We start from the raw sequence: 16,447 nt of genomic DNA, 5'->3' as shown, positions 1-16,447 counted from the left end.
TTGTTTTAACATCTTTACGTTATATTATTCAAACATTTGGCATAATATTCCATTTAAATATTTTATACATTTATACATATGTAACGCCCCAATTTTCGAGAATTCTGTGAATGTTGGCAAAATTTCATGCTTTGATTTTGTCATTTGTGAGTGAAATTATGAAATAGGACCTATGTGAAAATGTTTGAAAATGCTATAGGCTAAATTGAAGTGGCCAAATAAATAGGAGTGCAAAATAGGAGGATTTGCATGACAAACCTCCCATTTTACATGAAGTGGCCAGCCATCATGTTGTTGTAGACAAAATGTGCACTTGATATCCATAATTTATGGTACAAATTGATACAAATTGATAATGGGTTAGGTAAATGTTCCATGATAATGGGTTAGGTAAATGTTTCATGATAATGGTTTAGGTAAATGTTCCATGATAATAGGTTAGGTAAATGTTCCATGATTGGAAATTTCATGTCTTTTGTATTAAAGAATTAAATGGATGAAATATGAAATTTTATTAAAAGAAAAAGGGGTGAAAAGAACAAAGTTTTGTCCATCTTTGTTCATCATAGCCGAAAGTTAGAGAAGAGAAAGGAGAGGAGAAAGCTCTTGAATGTTCGGTCATTTGGGGAAGAAAATTGAAGGTAAGCTCATGGTAGTTTGCTTCTATCTTGATGTTCATGAGTTCTTCTTGATTCTACCTTAACTCTTGAAGCATATTTTGGTTTTTAGTTGTGTTGTGAGCATTTAGTCATGAATTAAAATGAAGGAAATGGTTGTTGTTTCATGTCCTTTTGATGAAAAATGGAAGATAGGTGAAGTTGAGCCAAACAAATGAGCATGCATGTGCCTTAGATGCTAAGGGGAAAAATCGGCTAATATGTTGTGCTTTAAAATGATGAAATGGAGATTATACTTAAGTAAAATCATAGATATGTGATGATTGATTGGTGATATACATGTTTAAAAAAAAAAACATGCATGCAAGTTATGTGTGAAAGAGTGATTTGGTAATAAATCTGCTTGGGACAGCAGCAGTAACGTGAATACTTATCGATATTGATTTTGAAAATTGAAGGCATGGAGTAATGGGAGATTGAAATCAACGAATCACAGAATGATGATGAGTGGAGACAAAGATCGTTTTTCTATAGTAGCCTTTATCATGCCAAATGAGGGTACCATAATCAAAACACCCAAAGAGCTTATAGATGAGGAACATCCTCAACTTTTCAAGGACTTTGATTTCATGAAATTCTTCTTTTTTGCCTTTTCCAACCCAGCAAGGCACATTGATAATGGCCAGCTGCTCTATGACTTTGCTGCTCTCTAACCACCAGTTTCTAATGCCCATATGGACAAGTAAAATCCCATTTACAAATAATAAATTGAGTCTTATAATCAAAATCTACATTCTCGTGTTGTATTACTATGTTATGGTTACTTAAAATTGTGATTGTATCCAAGATCTGCATTCTCGTATTATATTACTATGTTATGGTTACTTGTGTGATTGTATCGTGCTAAAGGTTACTAAATTTATTATGTAAAATTTATTATGTAATTGAGTTTACTGATTTTCTTTTTAACTTTTAAATAAATAAATAATTGTGAAAAATAAAATAAAATAAAATAAAATAAAATAACACACAAATTTTACGTGGAAACCCTTTTGGGAAAAAATCACGGGCAGAGGAGAATAAAATTCACTATGTCAAAAATTTGAATCAATCCAAGAGGAATAGACTATGTCTATTTATAGGCTTGTAAATCCATATTCTAGTAGGATTGAAACACCTTATCCTAATCAATATAAAATAGATGGAGTTTAATAAAGTTTAAAAACCTTATTCTAAAATAAAATAAAAAAAGTCTAGTTCTATATGGATTTTACTTTTGTTTTATTTTCCATTGTATTTTATTTAAATAAGAATTCGGATCATTTAATTCTAACAATCTCCACCTTGACACAAATTCTCAATGAACAAGTTCTTCATCGCGAACTTTTAATGAACAAGTTCTCCACCTCTTTCATAAAACCCCTTAAGGGTTTAACTTCAACAATGAACACCAACCAAGTCTAAGCAATGCTCAAACTTGGTTATAGGAAATGACTAGTCATCATATCTGCAGGATTTTCATGAGTACTAATTTTGCTCACAACAATATCACCACGAGCAATAATATCACAAACAAAATTATACTGAACATCAATATGTTTTGTTCTCTCATGAAACATTTGATCTTTTGTAAGGAATATGGCACTCTGATTGTCACAAAATACTGTACTGATTTGAAGGTCTTCATTGAGTTCACTAAATAGTCCCTTCAACCAAATAACTTCTTTACAAAGCCTCAATAATCTCCATGTACTCAGCTTCAGTGGTAGACAAAGCTACTGTAGTTTGCAAAGTGGCTTTCCAACTAATTGCACAACCTCCAATTGTAAAGACATAACTTGTAAGAGATCTTCTTCTATCAAGGTCTCGAGCAAAATTAGCATCAACATACCCTATGACTCCATCTTTAGTTCTACCAAACTATAAGCAAACATCAATAGTGCCTCGTAAGTATCTTAAAATCCACTAAACTGCTTTCCAATGTTCTTTACCAGGATTTGCCATGTATCTGCTAACTGCACTGACTGCATATGATAAATCTGGATGTGAACAAACCATAGCATATATGAAAGATCCCACTGTACTAGAGTATGGAACATGTGACATGTACTCAATCTCATCATCTGATTGTGGAGACAAAGCAGATGAAAGTTTGAAATGGGCTGCTAAAGGAGTACTAACAGGCTTAGCACTCTGCATATTGAACTTGCAAAGAACTTTCTCAATGTACCCCTTCTGACTTAGGTACAATTTACTTCTTTTTCTATCTCTGAGAATCTCCATTCCAAGTATCTTCTTTGCTGGTCCTAAATCTTTCATCTCAATTTCTTTACTTAGTTGGGTTTTGACCTTTCTTATATCTCATTTATCTTTTGTTGCTATCAACATGTCATCAACATAAAGAAGTAGATACACAAAAGAACCATCACTGTTTTTCTTAAAGTAAACACAACTATTAAAACTACTTCTTTTGAAATCATGAGAAGTCATAAAGGAATCAAACCTCTTGTACCACTGTCTTGGTGACTGTTTCAAACCGTAAAGGGACTTTTTCAGCAAGCAAACATAGTCCTCTTTTTCTGAGACTATAATACCCTCTGGTTGTTACATGTAAATATACTCCTCAAGTTCTCCATGTAGAAATGCAGTTTTTACATCTAACTGCTCAAGCTCCAAATTATGTATGGCCACAATACCAAGCAAAGCTCGAATCGAACTATGCTTAACAACTGGAGAGAACACATCTGTGAAGTCTATTCCTGGAATTTGATTGTAACCCTTTGCAACAAGCCTTGCTTTATATCTGGGTTCTTCAACTCCTAGAGTCCCTTCTTTCTTTTTAAACATTCATTTACAACAAACAACCTTTTTACCTTTAGGAAGTTTCACAAGGTCCCATGTTCTATTTTTGTGGAGTGATTCCATCTCTTCTTACATAGCAAACATCTACTTTTCTGAGTTTTCACAGCTAACCGCCTCAGAATAATTAGATGGCTCTTAATTCACATCTATATCTTCAGCCACATTTAAAGCATAAGCAACTAGATCAGCCTCAGCATACTTCTTTAGAGGTTTAATTTCTCTTCTAGTTCTGTTTTTGGCGATAGAGTATTGTGGTGAAGAAGCAACTCTATTCTCAATTTTTTTTCTGGCTTGAGGAGTTGACTCTGTATTAATCTGATGCTCCACCTGCTTTTGATTTTCTTTATTGGAAAAGTCTTTAAGAGATAAGTTAGGTAGCATAGCAGTTTCATCAAAAACAACATCTTTGCTAATCACAACTTTTCTATTTTCAGGATACTATAACTTATACCATTTTACACCAGTTTTATAACCAACAAAAACGCATTTAATGGATCTCGGTTCCAATTTTCCATTATCAACATGAGTATACGTAGGACACCCAAAAATCTTTAAATTAGAATAATTAGCAAGATTACCAGACCATACCTCTTGTGGAGTCTTTTTATCAATGGAAACGGATGGAGATTGGTTGATCAAAAAACATGCAGCAGAGGTTGCTTCTGCCCAAAATGACTTCGGTAAGTTGGCATTTGACAACATACATCGAACTTTCTCCATGATCGTTCTGTTCATTCGTTCTGCAACCAGTTTTGCTGTGGAGTATGACGAACTGTTAAGTGTCTCATGATCCCTTCTGACTTGCACAATCTATTAAACTCATCAGAACAGAACTCTAAGCCATTGTCTGTGCGGAGGTATTTTATCTGTTTTCCCGTCTGTTTTTTAATCATAATTTTCCAAGACTTAAATGCGAAAAACACATCACTTTTCTGCTTCAGGAAGAACGTCCAAACTTTTCTGGAAAAATCATCAATAAATGTTAGCATATAATTAGCTCCACTTCTCGAAGGCACTCTAGATGGACCCCACAGATTAGAATGAATATACTCCAACGTTCCCTTCGTGTTATGGATTCCTCTAGTGAATCGGACTCTCTTTTGCTTCCCAAAAACACAGTGCTCACAGAAATTCAGTTTGCAAATTCATTGCCCATCAAGAAGTCCTCTTTTACTCAATTCTGCCATGCCATTCTCACTAATATGCCCTAGGTGCATATGCCAAAGTTTAGTAATATCATCATCTGACAAGGAAGAGGAAGTGATAGCTGCATCACCAGTAACAGTAGAACCCTGCAAAACATATAACTTGGCAATCTTTCTCTACCCTTTCATCACAACAAGGGACCCTTTTGAATCAAGAGTACTCAACAAAATTAAATTTCTTTTCAATTCTGGAACATGCCGTACGTCACTAAGTGTTCTGACAACTCCATCAAACATCTTAACTTTAATTGTTCTAACACCTGCGATTTTACATGAAGCATTATTTCCCATCAAAACAACACCTTCAGACATTGTTTTGTAAGTTGTAAACCAATATCGATTGGGACTCATGTGGAAGGTGCAGCCTGAATCAAGTATCTACTCCTTGCTTACTTTAGAATCATTGACAGAAGCGACTAGAAGTTCACCATCGCTGTAGTCTTCTACAACATCAGCTTCACTGAAATTTTCTGGTTGTTTTCCCTTTTGATTCGCAGCCTCCCTTTTAATCTTATTTTGTAGCTTATAGCACTCAGATTTAATGTGCCCTTTCTTCTTGCAGAAGTTACAAATTTTACCTCTGTTTGAAGACTTCGATCTACCCTTAGATTTACCACGAGGATTTCGTTCCTGTGTCCTACCACGATCATTATCAGCATTCCGATCTTGTCTCCCACGAACAATGAGACCCTCTCCCTGAGAGTCGGGTTTAACCATAAGATGCTTCATCTTATCATACGAGGTTAAAGAATCATAAACCTCATCAACTGTGAGAGACTCGCGGCTATATAAAATCGTGTCTCTAAAAGTGGAATAAGACGGGGGCAACGAACAAAGTAGAATCAACCCTAGATCTTCCTTATCATACTGAAGCTCCATGGCCTCCAAGTTTGAGAGAATTTCATTAAACACTGTTAAGTGTTCGTGTACAGACGCACCTTCCTCCAAACGATGAGCATAAAGACGCTACTTAATATGCAACTTACTTGTTAGAGTTTTTGACATACATATTTGTTCTAGCCTCTTCCATAATGCAGCGGCAGTCTTCTCTTTTATCACATCCTGCAAAATTTCGTTGGACAAATGCAGATGTAATTGTGTTAACGCCTTTCGATCCTTACGCTTCTTCTCTTCATCTGTTAATGTCGAAGGCATCTTATCTATCCCTAGTAGGGCATCCTCCAGATCCATTTGTGCAAGAACTGCTTGCATCGTAATTTGCCACAATGCAAATTTGGTGTTGCGATCCAACAACGAAATTTCATACTTCAAAGACGCCATTACCGAGATCGAGATGAACAACCCGTAAGCTCTGATACCAATTTATGAAAAATAAAATAAAATAAAATAAAATAAAATAACACACAAATTTTACGTGGAAACCCTTTTAGAAAAAAGCCACGGGCAGAGGAGAAGAAAATTCACTATGTCGAAAATTTGAATCAATCCAAGAGGAATAGACTATGTCTATTTATAGGCTTGTAAAGCTATATTCTAGTAGGATTGAAACACCTTATCCTAATCAATATAAAATAGATAGAGTTTAATAAAGTTTAAAACCTTATTCTAAAATAAAATAAAAGAAGTCTAGTTCTATATGGATTTTACTTTTATTTTATTTTCCATCGTATTTTATTTAAATAAGAATTGGTCACTTAATTCTAACAATAATAAATAAAGATTCCAAAAATTGTCTGAAAATTAATCTTCTAGTGACATTCTTTAATTGCCTATTTCATTTTTGGTTTCATATTAAACCAAAACTATTCTAAACAATAATTAGTTTTCGAAAGAAACAATTTTAGTAGCACAATTTCTTGAAATATAATATTCTTTATTTAAAAAAGAGAAAATATTATATAGGAAAAATTATTCTAAACAAGAAGTTCTCAGGCAAAAGAGTTTAGTAAAATAAATAAGTAAATACTAAATACAACAATTATATACTTGTAAACATTAAAATTCGGTAGAAAAAGAAAAAAATATTAAATTTCCACCGCCCCTTCATTAATTTTTGTTTTGATAAGAGAAGAGAAATAAAAGAAAAATTTATGTATAAAAGTAAGTATATTATAGAAAAATATGACAATTTTCTCTTAAAAATTGAAAATAATATGCTAGAAGGTTTCTCTAAAACTTTTAAAACAACAAGCTTTAAATTAATAATAATAATAATACCACAAATTGCTCTAAAAATTAAGAAAAACAAGTTATAATAATTTGGAACATCATGTCTTGCTTTTCCTTAAAAATTTGGGAATGATAAGCTGGTGCTCTTCTCGTGAAATTTGGTAATAATAGTTGGTAGCGCTTGACTAAAAAAAAGTGAAAACAATTAAGTAAATTGTTTCCAGGATAATTAGATATAATGATTTTTGGAATAATTTATGGTGTCATCTCCCTAAATAAAAAATGTAGGAACACCTAAGTGAAGCGTTTCCTATAGGAAACACCCAAATAGTGTTTCGAAATAAGCTTTATAGCGTTTTCCTAAAAAAATGAGAACATCTTCAGAATAATAAGAAATTATTTTATGGGTTCTTCTTACCATATTATTTATGGTTTTTTTTAATTATTTAATAATATTTTAGTATTTTTTTATGTTATTGACACATAATTTTAATAATTTTTTTTATCTTGAACCTTGAATCCAAACCCAAATTAAATTCGAGTTTAGGGTTAGTATTTAGGGTTCAAGATTCGAGTTTAAGGTTTGAATTTGAGGTTTAGGATTAAAGATTCAAAATTTAGAGTTTAGAATTCAGGGTTCGAGGTTCGGGATTCAGAGTAAAAAAATTACCAAAATTATGTGTCAATAACAAAAAAAAGTTACCAAAATTATGTGTCAATAACATAAAAAAAATTGTTGAAATACCATGAAATAATTAGAAAGGGACAATAAATAATGTATTAAAATCAATTCATAAAATAATTTCTCTTGAAACAACTAGCTATAGTGTTTAAAAAAAAAAGAAAAGCAATTTTTCAGTTGTATTCCTAGAAAATATAAAATTGAACTTGCTTTACAAAAATCTTTAAAATATATATTAATGGAATTTAAAAAGAATAAAAAGGGTAAAAGTTGCGGTACGGAACGAACTAAAGTAAATATTGAACATAAATATTTTTGGGTTTATAATAAACAAAATTTTAAAAAAAATTGGAAATAGTTATTCATTACTTTTTCTTAAAAACTTTGGAAAAGCAAGCTTAAATTTTGGGAATAATTGATTTTATAGTTCCTTGAAAAAAAAAATTAACAAGAGTTTGTCATTACTTTTCCTGAAAATTTGTGACTAATTTGATTGTATTCTTTTGCATCGAATGAGATCAACAATAATGGAGGTTCTTATATCGCTAGCTTTTCATATCAATTATGGAAGGGTCATTTTTTTCCTCCAAAATTAACATGCCCTAATTCTTATCTTTTTCAAGCAGTATAGTGATAAGTGCACATATTTTACATATTTTGTACCTCAACATTTAACATGTTTCATGATTTTTTATTTAGATTTCTTATTCCAAATCTCATTTGCATTTATTTATCTTTTTAATATTTTTCTTTTATTTTATGCATTTTTAGATAATTAATTTTAATTTAGATATTTTCGAACTTGAAATAGGTGTATAAAAGCTTGAGACTCTAGTTTTGAGACCATTGGAAACTTAGATGAAGAAACAAGGCAAATCATAGCTGAAAACGAGAAGTTTGGAATAATTTTGTATTGATGTAAATTTTATATTTGGTTTACATAATCACGACATTTAAAGTTCTTTTATGAAAAAAAAATGAATTATAGAAGATAAGGAGAAGGAAAATTTTCCATTAGTACAGAAGGTGTGAGCCATACAACATCAATTTAACAGTCAAGTGAATAAAAGAAAACTTTTAAATAATTTAAAACCATTTTATAATTTTTTTAAACTGAATGGTCAAAATATAAATTTAATAATAATTTAATAATATTTTACACTATTATATTTTATTACACATGTTAACATCCTAATGATCTCCTAGTTGAAATTTTTATTCCATTGCATTGCATAAAACAAATAGCCTTAAATAAATAATATGTCTTTTTTTTTTTTGCTAGTTGACTTTCGCTATTTGTGTATGTCATTCCTGGCTATTTACAAGAATATAAGGACAAATTAGCTATTTTATTTTCATATTGAGGATATGTAAACTGTTTGCTTTAAATTTTGATTATTATTATTTTTAGGTAAATTATAAGAGAAGAGTAAAAATTTTAATAACAACGCGACTTAATTCAAATAATACTTAGAGTGATAGTACACTAGATTCATTTTTCCAATTTTTAGCTGATCTTAATTTTATATTAGTAAATGGATCACAATGTATGAAAAAGATATGGATAAAAGAATATTTAGTCAACGTTTAGTAAAAATATGGTGTTGATAGGAGAACAAATTCAAAGTTCAAAATTATTGCCATCTATTATAATATTTTATTACTAATTTTTATTTGTAAGAAACATAGATTAAACAACTTAGGTGTAACATTTATGAAAGAACATCATGTATTAATCCCTTTTGTACGGTATTACATGTCAATTTATATCATGTTTTTCCTAATCATCTAAAAGACTATAAGAAAAACCAATGAATTGAGTTCTAGATATATTTTTTTGTCCTACTTGTTTAATATCATATCATATCATCTACTATGATGCAATGAATTGAATTTATATAAATAAGTATATATTATCATGTCATCACCTACTTGTTTATTGGTAATAATGCAACGATTTTAATATAAAATTAATCTTTTATAATTAGGGATGAGTTAAGGGGTTGGTAAGAGTCTTGGTCTCCTTAAAGTAAAAATTTCACATTTAGTTTTTTATAATTTTAAAAATTTAAATTAGTATATAGTAAAATTATACTTTAGCCTCCCAAGAATGAGAAAAAAATAATTTAATCCTTTAAAATTTATAAAGATATATGTCGTAACCATTTTTTGAAAAAAACGGGTATCGACTTGGAGAAAAAAAAATGAAAACAGAGTCGCCACCAATCTTTTTAGGTGTGATTGGATCACCTTAAGTTAATCATTTTAATAAAAGTTAAGATTTACTAAAACGATAATTTTTGGTCTCTGAAAATCAGAAAATGAGTTCGAAGTCGGTTACGCACGAGGAAGGATTAGCACCCTCGATCGCCCAAAATTGGTACCTAGTTGATTAATTAGTGTCTTAGTGTCGAAAATTTGAAAACTTGAAAGAATTTAAAATCGATCCCTCTTTGTAAAGAAAATGCTCAAATGTTAAGGACCTTCTCGTCTCACAATATAAAATGTCACATCCGGTAAGTTAGGACACGACATCTTGAATTTTCGAGAACGAGCTTGCCTTTTATATAAAAATTCGTGTATTTCAAAAGGTTATTCAGTTAGTTAAGGTGAACGAGGAAAATCGAAACCCAGTAAGTTAGGGCACATTTTCTCGAATTCCCAAACACCGAATATTGCCTTTACTTGCAAAAATCTTATTTCGAGGTAACAAAATGCCATACCCAGTAAGTTAGGGCACAACACCTCGTATCTCCGAGAATAAGCATTTTTCAAAACTCATGTCGCGATTTAAAAGAGTATTCCGTTATTTAGGTTAAAGGAGAAAAATCAAAACCCAATAAGTTAGGGCACCATTGTCTCGAATTACCAAATACGGAATATTACTTTTATGAAAGAATTATTATTGGGTTGGATATAATGATAATAAGAATAATATTAAAGTAAAGTAAACAATAATACTATATATAAATATAACAATAATACTATATATAAATATATATATATGTATATAATAGAAATACACACTACTATATAATAATAATAATAAATATAGAAATACAAAAAGCAAATATAATAAAAATATTAAATTAAAGTAATAAAAACAATACTATATATAAATATATATATATATATATATATACATAAAAATATACACTAATATATAATAGTAATAGTGATAGCAAAAATAATGAAAATATGAGTAATATTAATAATATATTAGAATACAAAAGTAAAGTAATAACAATAGGGTGATAATAATAATAATGATACAAACAATAATACATATATATATAAATAATAATAGTAGTTAGAAATAAAAATAATAAAAGTAACAATAATGATAGTAATAATATAAATAAATATGGAGAGGGCATATATAATATGATAATAATATAAATAATAATATATACATGAGGAATAATAATAATAATATAAATAATAGTAAAAATAATAAAATAATAAAACAAAGCTCTCAACTCTCTTTCTCCCTCTTTTCTAAATCCGTCCGTTGGTCCGGCTTTGCTTCGGTCATGGACCCCCACGAGTCGCATCGGTATACCCATACACAATGACGGACATCAAAAAAACCTTTTTCGGTAATGAAAATATGGGTAAGCTTCTTACTTTTATTTTTACTTTCGTATAAAAAAACAAAATAAAATTGAAAGGAAAACAATAAACAAACAAAGAACTAAAGATGAGAATAGACAAAAGAAACCTCTTTTGCTTTGATCTTTGATTAATCTCCAAAAACTAGCCTTTCCAAGAAACAAAAACAACCTTCTTTCCAAAAAAACAAAAAAACACCTCCAAAAAACAAAAAAACCTCCTCCAAAACAAAGAACAATCCTCCTCCAAAAAACCAAAACCCCCCCTAAAACAAAGTCTTGAATGGCTTTTATAGCCAAATTTTACAAGTGGAGTGGTTGGGGTGGTTTAGGTGGCCAAGGGTGGTGGAGTTGGTGGCCAAGGTGGGTGGCCAACAAAGGTGGTGGAGTAGGTGGCCAAGGTTTTTATTTTTATTTTTTTTTTGTTTGGGTTGGGATTAGGTTGGGCCAAAATTGGGTTTGGGCTTGTAACTGGATAATAGGCTAGGTTTAATTCGGGTTTGGTTTTATTGGGTCCCGGGCAAAATTTGGGTCTTACAGCTGCCCCTCTTTGCTCATTATCGTGTAATGAGAATGGAGCAAAGACTACAAAAAGACCAATTTTGCCAGGGCTCACCGAGTCTTGAGTTCTTGATCTTCTTTAAAATGGCCTCTTGACGGCTTCAATCTGCTTCACTGCAACTCAGGAAGGCGATATCCGCTATCTTTGATCTGCTTCACTGTAAGCACAGGAATGTCAGATTTGCTATCTTCGATCTGTTCCCTATAAGCACAGGGATGCCAAATCTGATGTTTTCAACTTGTTCCCTATAAGCACAGGGATGCCAAATCTGATGTTTTCAACTTGTTCCCTATAAGCACAGGGATGCCATGCTGAAATCTTTGATCTGCTTCACTGTAAGCACAGGAATGTCAGATCTGTTATCTTTGATTTGTTCCCTATAAGCACAGGGATGCCAAATCTGATGTTTTCAACTTGTTCCCTATAAGCACAGGGATGCCATGCTGAAATCTTTGATCTGCTTCACTGTAAGCACAGGAATGTCAGATCTGCTATCTTCGATTTGTTCCCTATAAGCACAGGGATGCCAAATCTGCTGTTTTCAACTTGTTCCCTATAAGCACAGGGATGCCATGCTGAAATCTTTGATCTGCTTCACTGTAAGCACAGGAATGTCAGATCTGCTATCTTCGATTTGTTCCTATAAGCACAGGGATGCCAAATCTGCTGTTTTCAACTTGTTCCCTATAAGCACGTGGATGCCATGCTGAAATCTTCAATCTGCTTCCTTTGTAAGCACGAATGTCGATCTGCTATCTTCGATTTGTTCCTATAAGCAGGGGATGCCAAATCTGCTGTTTTCAACTTGTTCCCTATAAGCACAGGGATGCCATGCTGAAATCTTCGATCTGCTTCACTGTAAGCACAGAAATGTTAGATCTGCTATCTTCGGTCTGCTCCTCTACAACTTCAGGGAGATAAGACTTGTTTTGATCTTCTTCCACTGAAACTTCAAGGAGATCTGCTGTGGCTTTTAGCCTCTCCAATGCCATTTCTGGAAGAAGAGGTTTGCTAAAACTTCAAGGAGATCTGTTGTGGCTTTTAGCCGCTCCAACGCCATTTCAGGAAGAAAAGATCCTCTGAAACTTCAAGGAGATCTGCTGTGGCTTTTAGCCGCTCCAATGCCATTTCAGGGAAAAAGAAATTTGTAATTTCCAGCCTGTTACCCTACTACTTAGGGGTTTAAGGCCCATCATCTTCGATCTATTTCCCAACTGTTTAAGGGGTTAAGATCTGTAAATTCAACCTGTTACCCTACTGGTTAGGGGGTTAAGATTTGTAAATCTTCAGCCTGTTACCCTCTTGCTAGGGGTTTAAGGTTTGTAAATTCGGCTTGTTACCCTACTGCTTAGGGGGTTAAAGCCCATCATCTTCGATCTGTTTCCCTACTACTTAGGGGGTTAAGATCTGTAAATCTTCAGCCTGTTACCCTACTACTTAGGGGTTAAGGCTTGTAAATTTGGCTTGTTACCCTCTTGCTTGGGGTTAAAGCCCATCATCTTCGATCTGTTTCCCTCTTGCTTAGGGGTTAAGATCTTCATCTTGATCTGTTTCCCTCTTGCTTAGGAGATAAGATCTATAATTCGATCTGTTACCCTACCGATTAGGGGTTTAAGACCCTTCGTCTTCGATCTGTTTCCCTCTTGCTTGGGGTTAAGATCGTAAATCTTCACTGTTACCCTCTTGCTTGGGGTTTAAGGCTTGTAAATTCGACTTGTTACCCTCTTGCTTAGGTGGTTAAAGCCCATCATCTTCGATCTGTTTCCCTCTTGCTTAGGGGATAAGATCGCAATTGATCTGTTACCCTACCGATTAGGGTTTAAGACCCTTCGTCTTCGATCTGTTTCCCTCTTGCTTGGGGGTTAAGATCAGTAAATCTTCACTGTTACCCTACTGCTTGGGGTTTAAGGCTTGTGAATTCACCGATTCTAGATTCTAGGGACATCACCTATAAAATCGGTTCCATATATCTATGCTTATGTCAAATGATTAGGATGCTATGATCGAAATGAATCAAATGCTCCTAACCGGATGTGTTATGAATGTGTCAAATAATTAGGATACTATGATTGAAATGAATCAAATGCTCCTAACTAGATGTGTTATTATATGAATGTAGAAATGTCATGAGCCCTTTTAAAAAGGCTTAAGGTATCATCGTCGTTGTTCATTAGGACATTATCGCGACGTATTATCTTTGGCATCTTGTTCGTGGTATTCTTGATGAAAAAGTCAAAGAAACAATCACATTTTGCTCGGAAAGCTTGCCCCACTGTAATTTTAAAGTCCTTCCACTGTACCTTTTAGGACATAAAGTTTGTGCCTCCTACTGTAATTTCAGAGGAATAACATTTGGTTTCTTCCATCCATTCCACTGCAACTCAAAGGCATAGTATTTGTATCATCTTCAATCAGTTTGATCTGTTACACTATTCCCTAGGTGTAATGACCAGATGTACATGAATGCAAAGTATCAATTCTTTTCTCGAGAATGACCCTCTTTTACACTTAGGTTGACATTACTCGTCATTTGTCGAGGTTATATCATTGACGAAATGTCATGTCTTTTGGTTCAACCAATAAAGAGTCCAAAGAGATAATATTTCCAACCCTTAGGCTTGGCGAGTTCTAAACAATAGTCCTGTTTCAGGTTCTTGTATTATTTAGAAACTTCCAGAGTAATATGCAAAACTTCTTTTGTGAAAGTGTTATTAGTCCATTAATCATTATTTCAATGCAAAATGCTTGAAAAAGATCGAAACAATTAATAAGAAGGAAATTGATTATGAGCATAGCTCGAAATGGATAAATTAATCAAAGATTGCAAATGCAATAAGAATGAAATCAACTCAAAACGAATGATTTAATCAAAGATAGCAATGCAATAAGAAGAAAATTTATTTGGACATATCTTGAGAAGAATCAAAGATAACAAATTCAAAATGGGCAAAATGGAAGCTAGATCCCCCAGATATCGTAGCCTGAGCTTCTCTGTACCAACTTCTTGAGGACCTTTCTGAGTTCAATATGTGTTTAGGGGATCTGGAGCACTTTGTCGATGCCCCAAGACGTAGCATACTTCTTCATTGTTAATTCAGGCATAGCAAGACTAATGTACACCCCACTTTGATCCAAATTTGAGCCGCCTTTTTCGGGTTTTCAACTCAAATCCCCTTTGGTCTCAAAGTGCCCTTTGCGGGTTTTCGCTTTGGCCTATCCCCTTTTTTTTTTTTTTTTTTAGGGGTCTCAAAGCGCTCTTTGCGAGTCTTCGCCTTGGCCTCTCATTTTCTAGGTGAAATACTTCTTGACGAAATCCGAATTCACCGACTTGGGCAAATCTTTGCCATCCCTCTCGGTCAACATTGATGCCCCTCCAAAACAGGTCTTTTTTACTACATAAGGTCCTTCTCAGTTCGACATCCATTTTTCTCTGAAGTCTTTTATATAGGAGGGATATTTTCATTATCAAGTTTCCCTCGTGGAACTCTTTAAGATGAACCTCTTTATAGTAAGTTTGCATCAATCATTGGACCATGACGGATGGCTTTCAACCTCCTTTCTTCGAGTTCAACTGATCGTATCGAGATTGCCTTATCCATTTTCAGGTTTGACGAGACTCAGAGACAAGAAATCTCTTCTTTAAAATTGTTTTTATCCCATAGACTGATGAAATACGCTGCCCCGGTGAAGGTCTTGGCCAACGTTCGATGAGCATAGAGGGTAAATGGTGACTTCTTATGCCAATCCTTATAAGTCTCGGTCATCTTTCCCATGATTTGTTGTTGGGTACCTTTTTTGTTTTTGGTTTTTTTTTATTTTTTTATTTTTTTATTTTTTATTTTTGTTTTTTGTTTTTTGTTTTTTTTTTTTTTTTTGCCTTTGCCATATAGCGCCTAATCTTTGAGCAATTTGCAACCTTTTGTCATTGTACAATTGTGTTAGACATAATTTTCTGGCACTCTTTGTTGGCACCTCTTTTTTTTTGGAATTTGATGACTGTCGACCTAGTGATATTGGCATATGAAACAAATTTTACCCTTTCCGCGGAGTAATCGATGGCCTCAAAGGCAAATCAGTATTGGTTAGGAGCTTTCAAAGAGATCGGCCCATAACCTCCATGCCCTCCACATAGAGAAAGTCTACGGAGAAATGAAGGGGCGCATGAATTTTGTCTCTATAAATTTGGCATTTACGGCATACTGATGCAATCTCTTTCTATGGTGGGCCAGCAGAACCCAAATCTCATGATTAGCCTGGCCATCGTAAAACCATTAGCATATGTCATTCAAAACCCCATGTTTTAGAAGCCAGACGTATCTTGATACGATCGTGCAAAAAATCTTTAAATTCTTGGAAGTGACTCAATGACGTCTCGCTTTGCCTTTGTGGTGATGCAGACTCCGACGTTTTGCCTCTTTCTCTTGTCCTAGGCTTACTGTCCACTGACTTTTTGTAAGAGAAGATCTGTTTTCATCTTACTCTACCATCCTTAACAAATCAGGGAGTAGTCTACATCTCTGTCATCTTCAAAGTGCTGAGATCCCTTTGGGCCCATATTTCGCTCCAAAGAAGACTCGGAGTCAGTGACAGAGTTACTCACATCATTGATATCTGGGGACCCGCTGAAGGCAGGTTCCAAAGAATAAATGATTCTAAGGATGATTATTTGTATGGTATGATCATGAATGAAGTATACATGAATATTTGAAAGAAAGTCTAAAGAACAAATGAATCTAAGAACGATTATTTGTACAGTATGAAATGAAATCAAAGAATAT

This window comes from Gossypium arboreum, chromosome 13 (assembly GCF_025698485.1).
Source record: "Gossypium arboreum isolate Shixiya-1 chromosome 13, ASM2569848v2, whole genome shotgun sequence".
Lineage (NCBI taxonomy): Eukaryota > Viridiplantae > Streptophyta > Magnoliopsida > Malvales > Malvaceae > Gossypium > Gossypium arboreum.
Note: the sequence above shows the minus strand (reverse complement) of the source record.